At 40.5% G+C, this 19875-nt stretch overlaps 1 long non-coding RNA gene across 1 annotated transcript; it reads left to right on the top strand.

Moving 5' to 3' along the window:
• Positions 1–15678: 15678 nt before the first annotated feature.
• LOC130186244 (uncharacterized) lies at positions 15679–17825 on the top strand. Its single transcript, XR_008830270.1, has 3 exons — positions 15679–15741; positions 15826–16100; positions 17751–17825. It is a non-coding gene; the product is annotated as an uncharacterized LOC130186244 (long non-coding RNA).
• Positions 17826–19875: the final 2050 nt, after the last annotated feature.

Below are 19875 nucleotides of genomic sequence, written 5' to 3'. Positions count from 1 at the left end.
AGCAACACAGAAAACGGACTCCGGGGACTAGGCGTGAACATACCTAAATTAATATTTAGCTTCATTCAATTAGAAACCATAAATAAATGAAATAAACCTGGCTAATGAGCAATCTAAAACAGCTGCCGATGAAATGTGCATTTATGTGGTTACTCAGCGGTATGAGGATTCATTTGCGTCTATGTGAGGCATGTGTGCATATGTGTGTGTAATTTCACACTGAGGGTGTAGAGTGGCTCTGGAGACAGCGCTGACAAAATGATCGGCTGATGAGCGGCCTCTCCTCCCATGTTATTACAACAGTGGAATAAGAATTGGATTCTCCATGTGTTGGGGCTTCTATATTGCCTCTTTGATTGCATTGTGCTCTTCCATCACCATCACTGATGTTGTCCCAGGGGGCACAAATCAACATGCAGCGGCACTCTTTTTCTGTCAGGGTCATAAGCAAACAATTAAGGCTCATCCAGTGCATGTATGTGCCTGTAATGGGGAGAGGAGAAGAGAGAAGAGAGAGAGGCGGCGCACGTGGCCTTTGACAATTAGCGCCGGCATGTGCGCTATACTGTATCCCCGAGTGTATTTGACATGAGATTTAAAAAAGGATAAAGCAAAGTAATGAGGGGGGGGAATGGGAGGGGAAAGAGTGAATGTGACTGGAAGAATGTGTGGGAAGCTAAAGAAAAGAACACACTAAACCATGTTAAAGCTTCACGTCTGCTCATTTCACCACAGAACGAACAAATGCTTTGTGCTACGTTTCATACGTGCGTGTGTTACATGAAATTTACACACATTACCCAATGAATGCAAGCCTGATATATTGCTTCACGTGTGTTTTTGTGTGTGTGTGTGTGTGTGTATGTGCATGCATGTGTGTGTTTGTGTTCTTGAGACATGCCTCACTACACACCAACCACATGTTTGCACCGTAAAATACAAGCCCCCTTAAATCTCCTTTATTGATCCGACATGCCTTAAATATATAGCAAGACAATCGATGGCGCTCAGCAGAGTGAGTGTATCCTCCCACTGAAGCTGGCAGGTGGAACAACGTTCTTCTTGATGCTTGTTTTTTTTCCAAACAGATGCATTTGTATTTCTAAAGGCTGAATGGGTGTGTGATAGGAGAAAGATTAACATTGCAGTGTTGAGCTCCAGATTTTCTCAATCATTTTATGCCTTTTTTTCCTTCTCAGAGCGACGAGTTTCAGCTTTGCCTAAGACACATTTTATGTCTTGAAATGAGAAAGTTACATGCATGATTTCTCTATTTTTCTTAAATCTACAACAACTATTTGGGCGATATTCACTAACCCTGTTGCACATTACCACTGGGGAAAACACAGAGTAGCTGGATATTTACTAAAGCTACACCTCGGTGAGCTGCAGTTCATCTGATTTGCATAAAATGCAGCTAAATAAGAGGCGATGCCGGGTTGTTGTGCACGTCTGCAGAGAAACGGGGAACTGTAAGGTGAACTGTAATTATCAGATGAAGAGACACTTTAAGAGCAGCAATTGCATATTTGACCTGCAAGACAGCAGCTCTAGGTGTGAAGAATCCTGAAGTTGTCAGCTCAACAGAAAGGTCAGTGACTGAATGAGTCATGAGTGCCTTGGTAACTGGTATTTGCTTCTGCACTGTCCACTGTCCAACAAAGGTGAAATGCCGATAATAAGAATGATGATAAAATATTTGCATAATAAGTATTACTAACCATTTAACGTTTTTTAAATGTTAGGGGAAAATAAGCAGGTGGCAGCTGGAAAAAGAAAAAGTAAAATTGTGAAAATGAACATCTGTTGCACTGCTGCTCTTTTGATTTGTGTTGTGCTGAACTGAAACCTCACACATGTAATGAGTCACATTACAGCACATCTTTTACTTCACATCGAAAGCAGTGACAATGTTCAAGTTAAACTGCGTGGCGTGTTTCCTCATCCTTTACAACATAACTTAAATAAAATAAATAAATAAATGAATAATGCCTGGACAAAAGGTGTCTGAAATAGTAGTTGTTCCAGGTGAGTTGGTGAAGAGTACCCTACAATCTATTTTGTTAAAATAGGAGGTAACTGCTAAGCTAACTAGCGCCATAGCATGCAAAACAGTGTTATTTGACAACTTGAAGTCATCTGTGTTTGTCGGTCATGCAGTTAACTTTTACCCTGCTTGTGACCAGCTGACACGTCTGATTGCTTTGCTATTGAAATAATTCTGAACCAACTTGCTAGCTGTGTGTTTAATCTCCCTCAGGAGCCGGTGGAGACCAAAAACAGAGCTAAAAGAGAAGGACCACTGGACTGAGATTCATCAGGTGAACACAAACACCACTCCAGACGAATCATCATGTTGCTGAGTGTGGAAACAAGCTAACTGTTCACTAACAAGTTTAATGTGTCAATTTAAAAGATGATATGTCAGTGCTGTTTTCACTGATGGACAAACTGTTGACAATTTGACTGTTTAGCGCCTAAATAAGAGCCGCAAACCCTCAGTAAGGATCCTCCTACTTCATGATCTCAAATGCAAAAGTAAAACAAGAAGAAAAAAAATCAGTCACCTAAAGCGTCCACTCGTGTAACCTGCTCTGTCTATTATTTAGCATATTTAGAGTCCCTTTCATCGATGACTTAAAAGAATTCACCTTTCAAAGGCCGTCGCACTTGAGGACACATTTTAAAGACTCTTTCCCTTTCTTTAATAAGACCATTGATCCCTAACCTCTCCTCTCTTTTCCCTTGTGTCTTTGGTGGTAATGGGTATTGAAAAAGACATTGATGGGGTCCAAATGAAAGTAGATGTCTCAGTAAAGTGGAATTTCTAACTTCCGTCTCAGCCAGGCTCTGTGATGTGTGACTTGGCCCCCAGGAATCCCTCCATTTTTTTTTTCTCTCTTTTTTCCTCCCACTGTTTTTCTCCTCTTTTCTTGCAGCGTGGCGTCCCCTGCTCCCTCCCTCAGGCAGTCGACTGCCAGTGACTTCTGAAAGCCAGACACTCGATCTCGCCTCACTCGATGGCCAGATTCCATGAACTGTGAAAGCATTAGGTGGTTCAGCATCGGCTTGGATGGAAAGTGTGTGTGTGTGTGTGTGTGTGTGTGTGTGTGTGTCTGGCTGTCTGTGCTGATCTGTGTCTATTTGCACAGGGGTTGTTAGTGTTTGGATATGAATGAATGTCCATGTCTGTCTGTCTGTAGGGATGCAAGTTCTTTCCTCTTTGATATTTTTTCTTTGGTACCTCAGAAATCGTGAATACAGTTTCTATCCATCTACCTATGTGACGATATCGCTGTTACGTATTTGTCAGACCTGATGTTGGACCTCCATAGCAGAGACAGAACACAAAACACACCAGCAATAACAGTCCAAGGGAGTTTATTGTGGAGAAGGCAATGGTGATGGTGAATGTGAAGGGGGAGTGCGTCCGGGGGAATCCAGGTGGCTGGAATGAACATGAGACAGGAGTATGGAGGACACAGGAGGCCAGAGGCAGGAAACACAAGGGACGGTTGGAGACCAAAAGCCGGTAGGTGGTGTGGTGTAGTGTGGCACGGCAACAGCGGAGTGTGGCAGGACCAGCAGCCCACAAATCAGGAAGTCTTCTGGAACACAGGAGACCAAAGAGTTAATACAGGCAAAACACCAGGAAGATCACTGAATCAGAAGAAAACCCTGCAGTCAAACAAACTAATCAGAGCGGCTGAGAGAGGAACTACCCCGCGAAGAGCGGAACAATCTGGCGACGAATGGATGGGTGACTGGGGAAGATGTACTGCAGGTGATGAGTGATAGGTCGCAGGTGTGGTGGTGAGCTGCTGTCCAGACCACGCCTCCGCTGAGTCACCTGATGTCAGGGGAAGCACACAGACACACACACACACACACATACACATACACACACACACACACACACACACATACACAGGGGAGGGGTGACAAATAGGAAAGGAAAAACACTGGGAGACACAGCGGGATTGTGACAAATACTGTGACTGTGACAATGTAAAAGTAAATTAATAACTCTTCTCCCAGGGTGTTCATCCTTCTCTGTTGCAATAAATGGGGATCAGCTTCCCTTAATCGATGAGGGTAAAAAGCCAACCATTACCACCTACAGCCAAAGCAAACGCAGTGGTTGGCCGGATGGTGAGTTGGATTGAATGGTGGAACCGAGGATTTGCGGCACCTTTTGTTGGTGCTTGATGGTCACGCTGCTAAAGGACCGCACCCAAGTCGAAATGAAAAAATCTAGTATGAGGGTGTAAAAATACAAACAGACAATCTGGTGCACCAGATTTGTGACTCTTTGCATGACTCATGACAGTCCAGTGTGACATTATCAAAGCAGCCAGTAATAGTTTATTTAATAGTCCTTGTTTTAGTAATGAAGTTATTACATTAATTGCATTTTTACAGAAATAATCTCGTCAAGAGTTTTACCAAAACTCCTGATTTTTCATTACTCATTTATTTAGCAGCACCTCATGCAAATCGGATGAACTGCAGCTCAGTTTATTTACAACTCTTGTCTCAGTAAATACTGAAATTATGTAAATGCTAAATTTTGTTATTATTAAACATCGTCACTATCAAGAAAAAAAAGGCGGATTGTTTGTTAGCTCAGTAAACGAAAAATGAAAGGAAACATGTTAAACCCAGCAGAACAGTAATGCTACATAACAGACCTGAGGGATTAAATCTCACACAGCATATACAGTTCATAAACATCAGCAGCTGCTTAGCAGTGAGTATGTCACAAGGGCTGAACTCAGACATGTGGTGGAAATCAATGCTAAGGTTCAATGTGTCCCTCACAGATCCAGACAACAGGGATGGGTGGACCATCAGAGGCAGTCAAGTGTGTGTGTGTGTGTGTGTGTGTGTGTGTGTGTGTGTGTGTGTGTGTACATGAGGGAGACTGACAGATGAGACAGCTGCCACCATATGAAGCGAAGGAGAGCGGTTTGGTGAAGTGCGCAGTCAATTCAAGCGCAGCTCATTCACACAGCGCTCACGTCCACACCGAGGAGGCCAACTGGCTGCTCGCGTGGTTTCGTTCTCCCTCTCTCTGAAACGTCTTTCAGCTTCATTCAGCTTTCATCTGCTCTTCTCTTTCACGCGTCTCTCTTTCTGCCTCCAAACATATTCCGTGTCCAACTCTGTCACTGTGTCATCAGCTGTCTTTGTCAAACATCGTTGTTCCTCCTATTTCTGACACATATTCAACTCTTTCATTTGCCGGTCGTCGGCTGTGTTTCACGTTTCTCTACTTTCTTTTCTTTCCATTCTATTACTTTATATTTGGCCAAATCATTATTTATAATCCTTAATTAACATCCTGTAGAAGTTTTATTTTCTCAGTCACAGACATGAATGAATGTCAACCCTTTGTGTTGTGATTAACCTTTGCATTTAGGTATAAAATTATATATTATAATTATCTTATACACAATGAAATAAACTAACGTAAATTTGACTTGAGCTCTGAAATGTGAATCTTTCTTTGTATGGCTCAGTCTTTTTTTTATATTTTTATTTTGACGGGGGTAAATGTTTTCTTGGGAAACACGTTTTTGAGATCTGGGTTTGTGTTGCAACAGGCTGACGAGGCCTGAGCAACATTTGGCGAACACATTCATGACATGAGCAAACAGCAAGTTAGCTTTCCTTAACATGTGTGTCCTGGGTGCAAAGTGATCATTACAAACAGACACTGACACAGTGCTTGTGCTGAGAGCAGCTCAAACACTGACAAAGACTTTTGTTGCTTTTTCATCAGTTTGAAAAAGCTTTTTTCTTTTTTTTTCTTTTTGTTGAACCAGAACCCAATAAACAATCAAATTATCTTTGTCTACAGGCTGTTTTGGTTTTTGTTGCAATATACAAACATGGCAAATTCAAGAGTCTGGAGGATTTGCTGACACCTTTTTCTTTTTTTTTAGCTTGTTAACCTTTATTTCAGTGGAAAATTGTGGTAAAAAGATAAATGGAAATTATTTTGCGTTTATTCTTATAGCTCAGCAAGAAAACAAAGAATAAAAAAACCAACTGGATGGTGTTTGTTGTGATGCTTGGTTAGGGGTAAATAGACATCATTTCATGCTTAGCAGGGGGCTTACAAACAGACAATTAACAGATGAGCTTTGACTTGGAGATGAGCGCACTATAATTTAGGAAATGTGTCACAACAATTAAATGACCATATCAGTCTCAAAGCTACACCTCACTTATTTACATGATTATTAAATAAATCCCAGTTTGTTTTGTTCAGTCGTTGTTCAGCCCATCCACCGTTATGGATGCCATATGTGTTAATGCTCTGCTGATTGGAGCGGGAAAAATGATGATGGTGCAGGAATAATAACGATGCAATGGGATTCAGAGCAATCACTTCCATTACTAATGTGATTTACATGCAGTTCTCCAAACTCTTGCTGGATCTGTCAGACATATTAATACACCGGCGTCTTGCATGAACATTTCAAATTATAAAATTCATTCTTCTCCATCAAACCTGATGTTGTGTTTGGGGTCCTCGCAAACCTGATTTTGAACTGACGACATGTTTCTGAAGTCCACTGCAGAAAACAACTCATCACCTCTGTTTGAGTTCTCAGATTCCAGCTCTTAAACCTGGTTCAATACAATGGATTTCATCCACATTCGACTGTATATTTACTATTGGTTTTGACAAGACTTTTTCGCAGCACTACATCTCTCAAATCAATGAGCCAATCAGAAGAGTGGCTCTCAACCTCTCTTCTGATGGGTTGACTGTTGCCTGAGTGATCAAAAAAAATATATAGCAGATTTCAAGTAAACACTGACAGAAACCAAATCCTGCAAGGTTGGATGGTGGATCCAGGTGGGTGGGGCTTGGGGCGTGGCCGAGGGTGGCGACTGCTTTGTTGTGACATCACAAAGTTACAGAAGGCATTTAAGGCTCAGTTTCTGAATACAGACTGTGTGTGTTTCTCTGTGGACCGAACGCTTTGATACTTTCACAGTATTAATGTAGAACCTAGACCTGCTTTATAATCCAAAAAGACATGGAAATCTACCTTTATACAATATAAGACCTTTAAATTTCTCTGTTGTCTAATACTGTACATTATTTTTTTGGCAAAAAAAGCATACATACATAGCTCTTATAACAAAAAACATGAAGTGTTTTCTTGTTTGGTGTAATAAAAATGTCCAGTTTGTCCAGTGTATTTTTCTACTTACAAAGTTTTATTAATTAGATGAGAACAAATGAGGTTGACTGAAAAAGCATGGAACATTATTTGCTAAAACTATATTTACACACAGCAATGACAAGTGAAGCCAAAGTTGAAAAAACGAGTTGATGCACAAAGTTGCAAAAAACACAAACACACACACACACACTAACAAATGTAATGTCGCCTAATGCACCTCTATCATTAACAAACCCAACAAGTGTACCCAACCACCACCACACCTCCCCCAACCATCCGCCCCATCTCAGATCTCATTTCTCACTGTGTCCACAATCATCACCATGCTTTATTTGTTGTGTTTGTTTTATTTATCCAGCTGCCTTGTGCACCGTTGTTTACCCTGCCGGCGATGTCCTTGGACATCCATACGTCTTAGAAACGGATAATACCTGCCAAAATCTAATTTAGCCCCTCCTCCTCCTCCACCCCACCACCCTATAACCCTCCTCTCTTCCTTGTCAGACCTTGTAGGCAGATCCTTTTGGGTCCGCAGATAATAAATATCTGATCTGAGCTGCTGTGGAGGAGATGGATTAAGGGAGGCTCAGGAAAAAAGGGGGGAAAAAGTCCTGGGAAAATAAAAGTCAACAGAATGAGAGGAGGAACAGGGGAGATGTTACATAAAGGGTGTAATAAGGTGGCAACTGACAAACAGAGGTCTCACAGGAACCAGAGCGGGAGCAGACGATGCTTGTCTCTGTTTTAGTGGGATTTTCTCACTTTTGATTATTAACTTAAACAACAATCTGAGCGTGCACTTGCTTCTTTGTGGATACATTAATGAAAGAGTGAATATTAAGAAGTCAGTCCAAACAATATCTGCGTATTTGTGTATAAAAAGGTGAAGCCTCGTTTACTAAAAATGTAATTTCTATACAACTAAACTGCAACAGCAAATTTGCAACTGGACTATGTTTCTATTAACCTAATGAGGAAATGTTGTTAATTAACATATTTTACTAATACACCAATAGTGAATGTATCAGTAAAATATTCCCAGACAACGTGTTTCACCATGGTAAGTCATGCTGAACTCCTTAAGTGCTCCATAGCAGGTTAACTTTACAGGATCAGATCAAAACTTGTAAACAGCCCAACTACTGACCAATCAGATACCTGGAAAACTGAGTCATTGTTCCTACACTGTAAAAAAAAAAAAAAAAAAAAAAAAATCGGAATTTTACGGAAAATACTCAACCATAGCAAGACATGTATACGCACATGTTCATGCCCTAACAGAAGTTGATCTGCAATAAAGCTATACCACTATATCCCCATATAGACAATTGCTTCCAACATCAAGCTTTTATTACCTACCTTACCTCTTAACTTTTTGAGACTCTTATTTTTGTTTTTTGAAAGCGTCTGTGCTTCTGTGTTTGGCAGTTTAAATTGCATAAGGTTTTGTACAACAGAGCCAATATATCAGTATCTTGGTGTTGAAGAGTTTTTAAGACCTTTTTAAGGCCCCTTGTGAATACAATTTAAGAATATAATAAAAAAAGAAAAGAAAAATAACAGTGCAGTAAAAGTCTTTGTCATCTTTGAATATATATACTTTTTCGGCCGCAGCCACTGTCCACGACCTCCGCAGCAGCAAACAGACAGAGACAGTCCGAGAGCAGCTGCTGAACATTGTGGAGCATTAAGAAGCTAAAGAGACAGATTTCACTCAGGAGCTGGTGGAGACCAAACACATAGCGGGCCGCCTTCCTCTTCCTGTAGGCTCTGGTCCTGGGTACAGGTAGTCCAGGCAGAGGAGGTGGATGAACAGAAGAGGGGAGAGGCGCTGGAGCGAGGGGAGGACCAACAGCACTGGATGAGGGGCCATGCTGTTCATCGTTTGAAGGAAGAGGAGGAGGTAGACCCCTGCTGGAGGGCACAGGCTACTCCTCCGGGACACTGAAGTCCTTGTCCCACCTGTACCAAGGACAGACCCTTTGCTGAAGGGATAGTCTGGCCAGCACCTGAACACACAGACAAACACAGACTGTTTTAGGATTTTCAGCTTTCATTAAAAGATAAATCACAGTACAGATTATAACACACCAACACAGCTTTATGACAAACTCTTACCACTGAGTCCTCAATTTAATTCAAAGAACTGGATGATGGTCTGAGCCATCAACCTTCAGCTGGCCAGCACTGCCTCTCTGATGGCCACATAATCCTTGAGATTGAATGCTAGCCGCCCGCCCACTTGTTATTTTGCATTCTTATGAAATTGTTAAATTCATTCACCAATAAACAATGCCAGCAATCTAACTGTTAATGCTAGTAAGCTAGCCCCCCCCCCCCCCCCCCCGTGTTACCTTCTGTTTGTCCCTGTTTTTTTACCAATGAAAAAAAAAGAATAAAGGTAATGCTAATGATAGCAAACTAGCCCCCCCACTTGTCATTTTGCTAGAGCAAATGAAAATGGGGGACGGGGGTGAGGGGGGGCGCAGCTCTATATACTGTACGCACACACGTACATTGTCGCCGTTATCAATGTCATTGTTGTAGAAAAGAAGCTATTCCTCTTGATCAGTGCTAATGCAAATGCTAGCCCACCATATTAAATTTTAAGTCTATTGGTAGCTGATAAAAATAATGCTAGCAAGCTAGCCCCCCTTCTGTGTCACCTTCTGTCCCTGTTTTTTCACCAATAAAGGAGAAAAAAAGGACAGGACAGGTCGGGGCTGGCTGGTGAGCATGCGCATGTCAGTAGATAACTCTGAAATACAACAGATGGAGGTCTTGATCATGACATCAGTAAAAGCTACATGTTCTTTGCCCACATTGCAAACCAACTTACAGGTTTGACACTTGACAAAACAAAGACATTGAGCTTAATTTGACTGATACTGACACATTTGATGCATACAAAACATTTTTATTTGCTTTGACAGTATATAAATCTATGCTTGGAAAATAAAATATAATCATGCTTTCTCTTATACATAAAATTTTTCGATATACAAACGTTTGTATGCGTGCCCATTTTGCATTCAGGCCAGTATATGTTGCACTGCTCACATGAAGCATCAAGATATAAACCCTTTTTGGGAACCACTTTGCTGAGAAAGTAAAACCTCAGACGCTGTGGGACTTAGATCCAGCACCAGGCAGTTGATTTCTGCAAGCAAAGAAGATACAACAGCCTGGGAAATTTTACTCACCAAGTATTTCACTTACTGACTGTGGACTGTTCAGAGTCAAGGTTCAGTTCACTGTGGCCATGTAGGTTTCTGGCATCTGTATATGAAGATATCATGGTGTTGCCTTCCCAGTCACCGTATGCGGGTAGTCTTAAGGTTACGAGCTAGGGAAAAAGGGAAGCAACATAAAACCAGGTGTTATTGGTAAATCAAATTTTAACCAGGAGGGTAAATAAGTAAATAAAAACAGAAACGAGGCAAGAGGACAAGTAAGGTAGGGGAACAGTGCAAAAATGGGTGCCTCTTAAATCAAAATATAATGTATAAGAGGACTCTACCTTCGAATTGTTGCAAAACTCAATTTTTGACCTAAAAAGAAAAATCAGCCAAAAGAGTGATTCTAACAAACCCAAAAAACACAAGAAGCAGCACCCCTGTTCCTAATGTGTCCAACAGTCTTTTTCTAAGGGTGTCATGCACAATCAGAATTTTAAACCTAGCCCAGTCCCCAACAATCGCTACCAGCAGCCCAAACCAAATCACAAATTACACACAAATGTTCACAAAGGAGGTACAGAGGCGAGCTGCCTATCAGGTCAGCTGCCACTAATGATGTGAGGACTGGGCTCTTAAACGCTCTTCTTCTGATGCTTAAACGGCAGCAGCTGTGGTGAGGACTGGCTAGATCATTGCCGCACCAATAGGAGAAGCTGGCCGTGGAGTCAGAAGCTCCTCCTCTCTGCTCCCACAGGGACAAGTAATCCATCAATTAGTGTTAAAAATGCCTGAGCTTTGTGCAGCAACAGGCTGTAATAACAAGAAAATCTGATCTGATCAAATTAATGTAGTTTATAATGTCCACTAAAGTTATTTATGAAGCTCTTGCTTTAATTTTGTTGATGGTTTTTATAGAACACATCTGGTATGAATTTTCACAATAGTAACACGTACAGCATTGTGTGACTATTTCTATGTTAGCTTTAATCATCAACATAAATACTAGAAATATTTAAATGCTGTCCGACAACACTGACAATGAAGGATCAAAAAACATGCTGATGTCAGTTGGTAAATACTTTCACCTTTGGAGATGGTGGCAGTGCCACTTAATCACAGTTTAATTTTTATAAATTCTGTTCTCTGTTCTTCTGTTTTCTGGCATCATCATCATCACAGCACATTAGAGAACTAAGGATGTCCATGCAGTCTCCCTTCAGCACAACCAGATGAATGGAAACAAATGTGCTGCTCTGTACATGAGGTCCTCCTTCTGTTGGCACAGATCACTCAGTTTTCACAGTGTGGAAACCTTTCAAATGACAATAAAAGACAAACACTTGAGTTAAGATGCGGTGGATCACAGTTAATCACAAATATCTATCAGCTGTCAGGATAGGTGCATGAATGTCTGCTTCAGTTGAGGACTGGTTTGAGAATTAAATGAACAATCTTCTAAATGACAAATATGTGTCTGCACATTTTATATACGTCACGTTATCTTAACTTGAATTATCACGACGCCTTGATGGACAATGTATTAACTAACATTAACACTGCGCATTACACTAGTGCAGATCACTTAAACTGGGTCACTTGCGAGAAACACAAACCAAACGTCGTTAGACTAACATCGATTAAATGTACCTTTTTATTGGGCTTTGAATGAAAAACCTCCACGGGCTAACCCAAGTTGACACAGGTTATCAGTCTGGAGGGGCTAGGTACCGTTAGCATAACAATCGCTACGTTATCAGCTAACGCTAGCACTAGCTGGCTACCTTGGTTAGCAAGGTGCATCTTCACCTGAACTGTGATATTAACAGGGATGCTAATTTTGGCTAACACAGAAATAGGCTTAAAAAAATGTACTTACCAGAAGAAATTGAACCGCTGACTCCTCCGAGTGTCTTTTAGAACAACTTAATGCCGAAAAAGACATTTACAGGCGAACAACATTGTTGTTGTAAGAAAACATTTACTCCATTATCTTTGTGACGTTGTTTGTGTTGATGTCGTTTATTTCGGATTAAATAATGGTATAGGCGGATAAACAAATGTCATTAAGTATGTATGTTTATTCTGCGTCATTAACGTGTGTTAAAGTGAAAAGCTAACCGTGATTAGCGCGTTAGATATAATAGCATTTTTTTCAATGTAGAAGTAGCTAATTTTACTGTGTGTTGCTAGGATGTGTTAATGTTGTCAGCTGGTTTAAAGCTTAAACGAACTGATGAGAGGTGAATGACTAAAGTGACTGAGAAAACTGTCTTGTACACACTTGTACACTTAGACACAGAGGACCAGGAAACACATTGAGGAGCAGTGTCCACCGCATGACAGCAGAGAGTTGTGGGTGCTAAAGCAGAACTGGTAAGTTTAAATGTACAGCAGGTAGTTAGTCACTGTAATGAAGAAAACAACAACATTAACTGTGTTCAGATAGAGCAGCAATAAACTCTACCGGTAACAGAAACTCCACAGACTGGCGATGAGACACTACTAAGTCAGCATGTAAACGGTCACTCACTGCTGTTAATGAAAGGTAATGTAAACGTTTTACTGCGCTACATATTCATCTCTAATGTGGTGTTCCTTAACTAGTTATGAAATAAGTACAATAAAGTAATTTGATAAACATGACCTACTCTGTCTCTTTCCAGTCTGCTTCAGGCTTTCCTTCAGTCTTGCAGGTAGCACTCTTCCAAACACACACATTTACACCTGATATAAACAGATTGATTTACTCACTGGTGTTAAATATCTTTGGTTTGAGCTGAAGTTAATGTAAACATTGATGTGTGCAGGGTAGATGGCAGTCACTGTACGAGAACCCTCCCCAAGAAGTATGGTGTGCAGTTACTGATCTCAACAGCATGGAAGTTATTAGTAAGAAGCATGTCAAATATTCAAAGTTAACAGCTCTGAGATATAACTGAATATTTTTTGGTGTGTCCAACTGCATTTAACACAGCCAAGGACCCACAGCAGTAAGATTATGATAATGCTGAAGAACCAGAAGTGACAATATATCACCAGATGGTGAGGTACAGAATGAAGTGTTTCTGGTTTAAAAGCACCGTCCTCCAGCTTTTAAGAAATGGAAGGTCTTTAGTTTGCTTTTAAAAGAACACATTGACGGGGCAAGTCTAAGATCAGAAGGGAAAATTTTTTAGGTGCATAGATGCTAAAAGCCATCTAAATACACTCTGAAAATGCTCTAGGCACATGGAGATTTCCAACGTGTGATCTGCTGGGATTGTAAACTAACAGCATGTCTGAGATGTACTGTGAAGCCAGACTAGCAGGTGCTTTGTAGACCAAGAGGAGGATTTTTCGAAAACAACAAGTAGCCAGGGAAAGTTTCAGAGAAGAGTTATGTGGTCTCCCTGTTCAGCTGAATGAAGTTTCATGTCATCTAGTGGTTAATTTTTTACAAGCAGCTGACTAGGGAGTGTATGAGCTCTATCTTTCACCTGGGGTAAAGCACAGTTTGCTAGTTTCAGACTGATGCAGTTGTCATTTTTCCATCCAGTGCACACATTGTTTAACAACAAAAACCAGGTCTTCAGTAAATGGCACAATATTTCGCCATTATTTTAAGGGCACATTGTCAATATGCGCCTACATAGGTGGGTGCACAGCATGTCTGTTTAGCACAAGCAGAGTTCTGAAGATGATCTTCAGATGTTTAATGTTTAGTCCGGTGGAACATTAGGATGCAGCCACAGAAGGTCAGAGCATTCTGTGTCATTACAGATAATTTAAATAACATTTGTTTAAGCTTTATTAAAGTAATGGTAAACAAAAAAAATAATCAAATCATTCTTTTTAAGGACTTTACAGTGAATCTTAGTGTCTCCTGTTATTTATTTTTTTCCCCCCAGATGCACCAAGGATCCAGCTGATTACTGGCAATTTGAAGGTGGATTTTTCTTCATCTGCTACGTTGCATCGTCACTTCTGGTAAAGATTCACTGACCTTTGTGGTATGTTTTGATTTTACTTATTAATACGCTGCATAGTTGGGATTCTGACATAAAAGATAGTATAATGTTTGTCCACATATATATATATATATATATATATATTGAGAATACTGTGGAAAACAAGATAAAACTGAATTGGAAGATACAAGCTAAAAAGCAACAGACCACAACCCCCTCAGCGCCACAGCCCCCCTCCCCTCTTTCAGAGGTGACATCATCACCTCCTCATTATAGGAACCTTAACAGGCAAGATAGACCAATGGAGAAATGCCAGTTTTAGTTCTTCAGATCATCCCGGGGCTCTGAAGAACGATTTGTGAATAATTGGTTAATATTGTAAATTTACATCTGAATATATTAAATAAGTGTTAAAAAGTCAATAGTGGTGTGTATGTTATTTGCAATTAAGTTTCCAACCCCACTTTAGTTGAAAGATTACATAGAAAGACATAACAATTTAATTTGCATTTCTTCAGTATATTTTATGAGAAATGTAAGAAAATTGATCTGAATCTGAATCATTGTATTTAGATTGTGCTTCTACAGGTTTTTAACATTACTTTACACTTAAAGATTAAATGTTAACACAAATACTGCAAATTGAAGTTTGAGATCATTTTAATCTGTTTTACACAGTATTATTCCAAAACAAAAAGATTACTTTACAATATTAAGCATGTGTTAATATTTAATTGAGTGGCACTTAATTTTATTGTTATTATTAGGAAAAATCTGTAAAATAACAGTTTTTTGCTGTAGAAATATTAATGGAACTTTCTGTAAATGTATTGTTTTTACACTTGATTTGAATTAGGATATTTTACTTTAATTTTACTGTCATTTGACCATTTTTTACGATTTGTTTTTTACAGTGTACAGGCTCCTGACAGGGACACATTAGTTTACAATAAAGTGATACATAATAATGAGCAGGAAACATTTCGATAAATCAGTCAAATCATTTTTCTGTTTGTCTTTCCATGGGTCCAAACAGAGCTTCTAACAAATGGAGGAAGAGTTTATCACACTGAATAACTACAAAATAGCTATTATAGCTTCATTTAAACTAAAGAAAGATTATTTAATCCCGACAGGATTCCTGACAGTGTTGATGCTTTTAGTCTTCTTCCATCACTGCAGCTCAGAATAACATGAGGAGACTGTGACGATAACTGGAAATTAAAACTAAACCCTCTGATTCATTTTTTTAGAAAATCTTTCCACCCACAATATTTCCCTTGATTATAAATGAACATAGAAACAAGCTGACATTCATTTTTCTTTTTCTTTGTTTGTTCATCATCAGGCAAAAGAGCAGAAATACTCACTCAGTAAGAAACATCATAATAATTCATGAACTTATTTACAGTAAGTCCTTAGCCTCACTTTACTCATTGGAAATTATTCCTACTGTTTCTTGTCATGTGATCATATTCTTTTCATTTCAATTAGGAGAGACTAATAAGAGGCAGAAGAGTGAGAAATATGAAGTGAAATGGAATTATTGTACATAGAAGGAACGGACTTTGGTGCACAGACCCCAGCAGGAAGTGGATCACCATGGAAGGCAGCCCATAGGTTTGAGGTCTTTCCAATTAGAGGAAACTTTCCCTGGAGCCTGGACTCTGGTGTTGGTGATAAGGAGTGGAGCACGAGGATGTGAGGATCTTCATGAGAGGGAAACTTGTGATCGGAGGGTTTGATTGGTGATGGTCAGGCACCCGCAGGTGAGGAGGGGAAGGGGGTTGGAGGAGGGTTACAAAATGTTCACGGTGCTGAAATGACAGCAGAGAGAGAGAGAGAGAGAGAGACAGACAGAGAACACTTTTCAAGTTTGACAGTTTATGAGTGATTGGCTAAAGGCCAGCGTGTCAGGTTGTGATTGGTTGAAGGCGAGAATGAGCAGGTGGAGCTTAGAGAGAGCAGGAAACGGTGATTGTGACTTCGAAAGGCATGCGGGAGGAGATAGTCTTCCTGACTGAACTTTCACTAAGCTTCATTTCACCTTGTTGAATATGACTTCTGGATGTTGTGATAACCGAATTTACCTGCAGGTATCAGCATTTATTCTCTCATCATATTAAATACTTTATTCATGGGTCGGACGATGTTGCTTGTAATTAACAACTGATTACCAGCTTTGTGATTATGAAAGTTAATGTTAGGCTCAGTGAAGCCAGATAAGGAAAAGATATCTTGGGTCTGTTGAACATCTTACTTGATATAAGCTTCAGGTTCTCTGTTGTGACAGTTATACGCTTTGTGCCCCCCCCCCCCCCCCCCACCCAATCAAAATACCTCATCCACCTCCCGGTGACCCAGCTGCATTAATAAATGCAGTAGATCAAGTTGCCTGTGCATAATCCAGCCGCAGATCTTGTTTCCATCAAAACATATCTGCTGTTGCAGTTTAGTTGTATATAAATGTAATTTCTAGGAGACTGGTTTGCGAGGTGTGTGTGTCTGTGTGTGTGTCTCTGTGTGTCTGTGTGTGTGTCTCTGTGTGTGTGTGTGTGTGTCTGTGTGTGTGTGTGTGTGTGTGTGTCATACTGGGGTAAACATGTAGTATAAATGAAGCTGTTTGTGTGTTTTTTCTTATGTAGGATGTGTCAGATTCTTTAATACTGTTATATGTGCATTTCTAGACATAACAGTGACTGTGTATTTCTCTGGACACATTTTATACCTACCTGTAGACCTGTAAAATATTGTGTGTGTGTGTGTGTGTTTTTTTACTTGGATTATTATATATGCAGAGACTGGAGACTGTGTGTGTGTGTGTGTGTGTGTGTGTGTGTGTGTGGGGGGTTCAGGATTTGCCTTTTGAATAATGCAGGAGAGTGTTTGGCAAACATATTAGCTATCATATCATGCACTGCGATGTGGATTTTTTTCAATAAAATTCACTTAAAGACATCCTCAGATTACAGTCATTTTGTATATGCCAGTTCGTCTTAATACCACACACAAGCTCCGACCTCTCACTATATCAAATATCACTATCAAGTACACCAACTGATCAAACAAACGCTGCCTCCCATTGTTTGTCTTCTGCTCTGTCTTCTTCTTCATTACCTGTCTTTTTGTTTTTCTTTATATCCCTCTATTCCAGCTAAGTAGATGTTTTTATAGCCTTTATAAAATCCAGCCTCCCAGGCTTTACCATTGCCTACCACACACATTACACGACATTTCGCTCTTATTTTCTTCCTGTTTCTGCGTTTCACTCTCCTCTCTCTAATGGCTTCCGAATATTTTCATTCCTACACTCCTGCTGTGCAGCGGAGTCGATGTTTGCTGATGTCATCCTCCCACTGACGTCATGCTTCAAACAGAATTTGGGATGATTTGTGCACTCTTCCCCTCATTTCATGCAGGGGGCGGCGGCGGCGGCGGCGGCGGCATCAGGAGAGACTCAGGCTGAAAACAAGTTGTGTGTGAGGGAGTTTCACAGCCACAGGCAGCTCAACATGAGGAGAGGTGATTTCTATTTTTGTTGCTTTTTTAAAAGAGTGTTATGTGTTGGTGTAGGTTGGGTGTTTTGTTTCTTTTCAGTATGTTTGCACTTTTATTTCTGGTTCTATCAAGGTCTATTCCCCATTTACATGTCTAAACATTTCCCCATTACAAAGTCAGATTGATGCTGTTTTAAATTCCCCGTGTTTAATGTTGACCCAAGAAACAGTCAGCAGACCTGAATCACAAGACCTCAGTCCTCGTCCAAAATCAACTCCCTCTTTTGATAACTACAGTCACATAGAGATTTTGCTGTAGTTGCCTAAGAGTGTTTTTATTTAGGCCTATGAGAAACAGGCCTAGGTAGCCCCTGGTCCAGAACCCATATTTGAAGTCACTGTTAAGGCGGATTTGTACTCCATCGAAACTGCATGTCCAACTAGTCGTCCGACTTCAATGACCACAGAGGTTGTTTGCCCCTACCCTCTGATATGACCTGTAGAAGAATACGGACTGGACTGAGTTTGCCTTGTGTGCAGGGATGGAGATGCCAAACGACCTTCCTTGGAGGAACGCAGTGGCTGTGAAACAGCACAAGCCTTTACGATTGAGATCAAGTAGACGGGTGCAGACCTGGAAGTTTCTCTGAAGCTAGTGACTTGAATTTGTGTCGGATGGCCATGGGTAGCCAGTGTAGGTCGCTGACTAGCAGAGCGCCATGTGACGTTTTAGGTTGATCAGAGACCAGATGGGCTGCCGCATTCTGGACCATCCGTAACGGTATCACACTGCGTCAGGGGAGGCCCACCAGACCAGTATTACAGTAGTTGAGGCAAAAGATAAGTCAGATCTTTCTGATGTTGTACAATACAGAGTGGCTCAAACAGGGGACGGATGCAATATGGTCAGAGAAGGATAGCTGGCCATCAAACACGACACCCGGTTTTCTCGCAACCCTGGTTGGGGCAAGAGATGAAGAGGCTTACTTAGATGTAAGCACAAGAACTACTTGATTAGGTTTAGGAAAATATTGGGTTGGAATAAGTACTTCCTTAAGCTCAGAGGACCTTGGTTACAGTACCTGGATGTGCTTTGTTATCCCCATTTTTGTATGATATCACATCTCCCCCACGGCCAGCTTCTTGCTCCATCTTCCAATGTTGCCATTCGACTGTAGACACGTTGACATTTTGATGTGTTCGGTCAGCACGTCTTAAAGACCAGTTCTCAGAGACGGTAAACCTGCCCCCAACATTGATGTCAATCAAACAACTACAAAGAGACAAAAAAACAACCATAAAGAGACATGAAATGACTGCAAAAGTGCCGTATAAATAAACTGTATTACAAAGAGACATGAGACGAGTTCAAAGAGACACAAAATGATATGGATGCTAATGGGAGTTTATTTTACGCAGTGCTCTTTGTCTGTCTGAACATGGATGAAATGTCGCTGTCTGGTGTTATAAAGAATAGGAAACAAGCATTGTGATTATCCAGTCTTTGCTTCGTTGTTACTTTTCTTTGTGGTGCCATACAATAGTCCATTACATTTCTCTCTAACACACTGTCAATGTCCCATTGTTAAGTACCTCTAATATTGCCCCGCTACAAACTGTAAACCTGCTAAGTGCTTTGAGAATACGACAGCTTTTAACAAGGTTCAAATGACTCATTTTTCTCAGTCTCCTTTTCTTTCCACAGGCCTGTTTTGTATTAGTCACACGTCAGGGGAGATTCTTTTCTTGACATTATCCTCATGTTGACATGGTCCTTTGCTCATCCAGAATAATGCAGGATTTCAGACTTTCTACTTGAAATTCACCCCAGTTTAGTTAGAGCTGTAAAATAGCTTTTATAAAAAAGAAAAAAAAAAAAAGGATTTTCATTTTGGATGGATTTGCATTCATTTTGAGTGGGAAGATTAGTGAAGCTAACGCGCAGCTATGAAACACAGAGATGGCATGAGTAGAACTGCTCTGCAAGCAAATTAATAACAGTCGACACCGCTCCCTCCTCTGTGTCCAGACTTTACATTAGAGTACT

This window comes from Seriola aureovittata, chromosome 2 (genome assembly GCF_021018895.1).
Source record: "Seriola aureovittata isolate HTS-2021-v1 ecotype China chromosome 2, ASM2101889v1, whole genome shotgun sequence".
Taxonomy (NCBI): Eukaryota; Metazoa; Chordata; class Actinopteri; order Carangiformes; family Carangidae; genus Seriola; species Seriola aureovittata.
Note: the sequence above shows the minus strand (reverse complement) of the source record. Positions and strands in the feature narration are given on the sequence as shown.